Consider the following 6000-nt stretch of genomic DNA (forward strand, 5'->3'; position numbering starts at 1 on the left):
TCGGATAGAAAATTAAATTCTGAGTTCAATGATATAAATATATTCAAAATTTCTTTTAAAATGTTAACCTTTCCCCTATAAATGTCTTTCGCGATAAAAAATTTATTTTATGAACCGGAAATGTAAAAAAATACAACTAAGCGGTTTTGGATAGAGAATTAAATTCTGAGTTTAATGATATAAATATCTTTAAAATTACATTTAAAATGTTAACCTTTCCCCTATAAATGTCTTTCGCGATAAAAAATTTATTTTATGAACCGGAAATGTAAAAAAATACATCTAAGCGGTTTTGGATAGAGAATTAAATTCTGAGTTTAATGATATAAATATCTTTAAAATTACATTTAAAATGTTAGCCTTTCCCCTATAAATGTCTTTGGCGTCAAAATTATTTTGTGAACCGGAAACGTAAAAATATACATCTAAGCGGTTTTGGATAGAGAATTTAATTCTGAGTTCAATGATATAAATATATTCAAAATTACATTTAAAATGTTAGCTTTTCCCCTATAAATTTCTTTCGCGATAAAAAATTTATTTTATAAACCGGAAATGTAAAAAAATACATCTAAGCGGTTTTGGATAGAGAATTAAATTCTGAGTTTAATGATATAAATATCTTTAAAATTACATTTAAAATGTTAGCCTTTCCCCTATAAATGTCTTTCGCGACAAAATATTTATTTTGTGAACCGAAAACGTAAAAAAATACATCTAAGCGGTTTCGGATAGAAAATTAAATTCTGAGTTCAATGATATAAATATATTCAAAATTTCTTTTAAAATGTTAACCTTTCCCCTATAAATGTCTTTCGCGATAAAAAATTTATTTTATGAACCGGAAATGTAAAAAAATACATCTAAGCGGTTTTGGATAGATAATTAAATTCTGAGTTCAATGATATAAATATCTTTAAAATTACATTTAAAATGTTAGCCTTTCCCCTATAAATGTCTTTCGCGACAAAATATTTATTTTGTGAACCGAAAACGTAAAAAAATACATCTAAGCGGTTTCGGATAGAAAATTAAATTCTGAGTTCAATGATATAAATATATTCAAAATTTCTTTTAAAATGTTAACCTTTCCCCTATAAATGTCTTTCGCGATAAAAAATTTATTTTATGAACGGGAAATGTAAAAAAATACATCTAAGCGGTTTTGGATAGAGAATTAAATTCTGAGTTTAATGATATAAATATCTTTAAAATTACATTTAAAATGTTAGCCTTTCCCCTATAAATGTCTTTGGCGTCAAAAAATTATTTTGTGAACCGGAAACGTAAAAATATACATCTAAGCGGTTTTGGATAGAGAATTAAATTCTGAGTTTAATGATATAAATATATTTAAAATTACCATTAAAATGTTAGCCTTTCCCTTATAAATGTCTTTCGCGACAAAAAATTTATTTTATGAACCGGAAATGTAAAAAAATACATCTAAGCGGTTTTGGATAGATAATTTAATTCTGAGTTCAATGATATAAATATATTCAAAATTACTCTTAAAATGTTAACCTTTCCCCTATAAATGTTTTTTGCGACAAAATATTTATTTTGTGATCCGGAAACGTAAAAAAATACATCTAAGCGGTTTTGGATAGAGAATTAAATTCTGAGTTCAATGATATAAATATCTTTAAAATTACATTTAAAATGTTAGCCTTTCCCTTATAAATGTCTTTTGCGACAAAAAATTTATTTTGTGAACCGGAAACGTAAAAAAATACATCTAAGCGGTTTTGGATAGAGAATTATATTCTGAGTTCAATGATATAAATATATTCAAAATTACTCTTAAAATGTTAGCCTTTCCCCTATAAATGTCTTTTGCGACAAAAATTTTATTTTGTGAACCGGAAACGTAAAAAAATACATCTAAGCGGTTTTGGATAGAAAATTAAATTCTGAGTTTAATGATATAAATATATTCAAAATAACATTTAAAATGTTAGCCTTTCGCCTATAAATGTCTTTCGCGATAAAAAATTTATTTTGTGAACCGGAAACGTAAAAAAATACATCTAAGCGGTTTTGGATAGAGAATTAAATTCTGAGTTCAATGATATAAATATATTCAAAATTACTTTTAAAATGTTAGCCTTTCCCCTATAAATGTCTTTGGCGACAAAAAATTATTTTGTGAACCGGAAACGTAAAAATATACATCTAAGCGGTTTTGGATAGAGAATTATATTCTGAGTTTAATGATATAAATATATTTAAAATTACCATTAAAATGTTAACCTTTCCCCTATAAATGTCTTTCGCGATAAAAAATTTATTTTATGAACCGGAAATGTAAAAAAATACATCTAAGCGGTTTTGGATAGATAATTAAATTCTGAGTTCAATGATATAAATATCTTTAAAATTACATTTAAAATGTTAGCATTTCCCCTATAAATGTCTTTCGCGACAAAATATTTATTTTGTGAACCGAAAACGTAAAAAAATACATCTAAGCGGTTTCGGATAGAAAATTAAATTCTGAGTTCAATGATATAAATATATTCAAAATTTCTTTTAAAATGTTAACCTTTCCCCTATAAATGTCTTTCGCGATAAAAAATTTATTTTATGAACCGGAAATGTAAAAAAATACATCTAAGCGGTTTTGGATAGAGAATTAAATTCTGAGTTCAATGATATAAATATCTTTAAAATTACATTTAAAATGTTAGCCTTTCCCCTATAAATGTCTTTCGCGACAAAATATTTATTTTGTGAACCGAAAACGTAAAAAAATACATCTAAGCGGTTTCGGATAGAAAATTAAATTCTGAGTTCAATGATATAAATATATTCAAAATTTCTTTTAAAATGTTAACCTTTCCCCTATAAATGTCTTTCGCGATAAAAAATTTATTTTATGAACCGGAAATGTAAAAAAATACATCTAAGCGGATTTGGATAGATAATTAAATTCTGAGTTCAATGATATAAATATCTTTAAAATTACATTTAAAATGTTAGCCTTTCCCCTATAAATGTCTTTCGCGACAAAATATTTATTTTGTGAACCGAAAACGTAAAAAAATACATCTAAACGGTTTCGGATAGAAAATTAAATTCTGAGTTCAATGATATAAATATATTCAAAATTTCTTTTAAAATGTTAACCTTTCCCCTATAAATGTCTTTCGCGATAAAAAATTTATTTTATGAACCGGAAATGTAAAAAAATACAACTAAGCGGTTTTGGATAGAGAATTAAATTCTGAGTTTAATGATATAAATATCTTTAAAATTACATTTAAAATGTTAGCCTTTCCCCTATAAATGTCTTTGGCGTCAAAAAATTATTTTGTGAACCGGAAACGTAAAAATATACATCTAAGCGGTTTTGGATAGAGAATTTAATTCTGAGTTCAATGATATAATTCAAAATTACATTTAAAATGTTAGCTTTTCCCCTATAAATTTCTTTCGCGATAAAAAATTTATTTTATGAACCGGAAATGTAAAAAAATACATCTAAGCGGTTTTGGATAGAGAATTAAATTCTGAGTTTAATGATATAAATATCTTTAAAATTACATTTAAAATGTTAGCCTTTCCCCTATAAATGTCTTTCGCGACAAAATATTTATTTTGTGAACCGAAAACGTAAAAAAATACATCTAAGCGGTTTCGGATAGAAAATTAAATTCTGAGTTCAATGATATAAATATATTCAAAATTTCTTTTAAAATGTTAACCTTTCCCCTATAAATGTCTTTCGCGATAAAAAATTTATTTTATGAACCGGAAATGTAAAAAAATACATCTAAGCGGTTTTGGATAGATAATTAAATTCTGAGTTCAATGATATAAATATATTCAAAATTTCTTTTAAAATGTTAACCTTTCCCCTATAAATGTCTTTCGCGATAAAAAATTTATTTTATGAACCGGAAATGTAAAAAAATACATCTAAGCGGTTTTGGATAGAGAATTAAATTCTGAGTTTAATGATATAAATATCTTTAAAATTACATTTAAAATGTTAGCCTTTCCCCTATAAATGTCTTTGGCGACAAAAAATTATTTTGTGAACCGGAAACGTAAAAATATACATCTAAGCGGTTTTAGGTAGAGAATTAAATTCTGAGTTCAATGATATAAATATATTCAAAATTACATTTAAAATGTTAGCCTTTATCCTATAAATGTCTTTGGCGTCAAAAAATTATTTTGTGAACCGGAAACGTAAAAATATACATCTAAGCGGTTTTGGAAAGAGAATTAAATTCTGAGTTTAATGATATAAATATATTTAAAATTACCATTAAATTGTTAGCCTTTCCCTTATAAATGTCTTTCGCGACAAAAAATTTATTTTCAGAACCGGAAACGTAAAAAAATACATCTAAGCGGTTTTGGAAAGAGAATTAAATTCTGAGTTTAATGATATAAATATATTTAAAATTACCATTAAATTGTTAGCCTTTCCCTTATAAATGTCTTTCGCGACAAAAAATTTATTTTCAGAACCGGAAACGTAAAAAAATACATCTAAGCAGTTTTCGGTAGAGAATTAAATTCTGAGTTTAATGATATAAATATATTCAAAATTACATTTAAAATGTTAGCCTTTATCCTATAAATGTCTTTCGCGACAAAATATTTATTTTGTGAACCGGAAACGTAAAAAAATACATCTAAGCAGTTTTCGGTAGAGAATTAAATTCTGAGTTTAATGAAATAAATATATTCAAAATTACATTTAAAATGTTAGCCTTTCCCCTATAAATGTCTTTCGCGATAAAAAATTTATTTTGTGAACCGGAAATGTAAAAAAATACATCTAAGCGGTTTTGGATAGATAATTAAATTTTGAGTTCAATGATATAAATATATTAAAAATTACATTTAAAATGTTAGCTTTTATCCTATAAATTTCTTTCGCGATAAAAATTTTATTTTATGATCCTAAAATGTAAAAAAATACATCTAAGCGGTTTTGGATAGATAATTAAATTCTGAGTTCAATGATATAAATATCTTTAAAATTACATTTAAAATGTTAGCCTTTCCCCTATAAATGTCTTTGGCGACAAAAAATTATTTTGTGAACCGGAAACGTAAAAATATACATCTAAGCGGTTTTAGGTAGAGAATTAAATTCTGAGTTCAATGATATAAATATATTCAAAATTACATTTAAAATGTTAGCCTTTCCCCTATAAATGTCTTTCGCGACAAAATATTTATTTTGTGAACCGAAAACGTAAAAAAATACATCTAAGCGGTTTCGGATAGAAAATTAAATTCTGAGTTCAATGATATAAATATATTCAAAATTTCTTTTAAAATGTTAACCTTTCCCCTATAAATGTCTTTCGCGATAAAAAATTTATTTTATGAACCGGAAATGTAAAAAAATACATCTAAGCGGTTTTGGATAGAGAATTAAATTCTGAGTTTAATGATATAAATATCTTTAAAATTACATTTAAAATGTTAGCCTTTCCCCTATAAATGTCTTTGGCGACAAAAAATTATTTTGTGAACCGGAAACGTAAAAATATACATCTAAGCGGTTTTAGGTAGAGAATTAAATTCTGAGTTCAATGATATAAATATATTCAAAATTACATTTAAAATGTTAGCCTTTATCCTATAAATGTCTTTGGCGTCAAAAAATTATTTTGTGAACCGGAAACGTAAAAATATACATCTAAGCGGTTTTAAAAAGAGAATTAAATTCTGAGTTTAATGATATAAATATATTTAAAATTACCATTAAATTGTTAGCCTTTCCCTTATAAATGTCTTTCGCGACAAAAAATTTATTTTCAGAACCGGAAACGTAAAAAAATACATCTAAGCGGTTTTGGATAGATAATTAAATTTTGAGTTCAATGATATAAATATATTCAAAATTACATTTAAAATGTTAGCTTTTCCCCTATAAATTTCTTTCGCGATAAAAATTTTATTTTATGATCCTAAAATGTAAAAAAATACATCTAAGCGGTTTTGGATAGATAATTAAATTCTGAGTTCAAT

Source organism: Gordionus sp. m RMFG-2023, chromosome 1 (genome assembly GCF_954871325.1).
Source record: "Gordionus sp. m RMFG-2023 chromosome 1, tfGorSpeb1-WG-v2, whole genome shotgun sequence".
Taxonomy (NCBI): domain Eukaryota; kingdom Metazoa; phylum Nematomorpha; class Gordioida; order Chordodea; family Parachordodidae; genus Gordionus; species Gordionus sp. m RMFG-2023.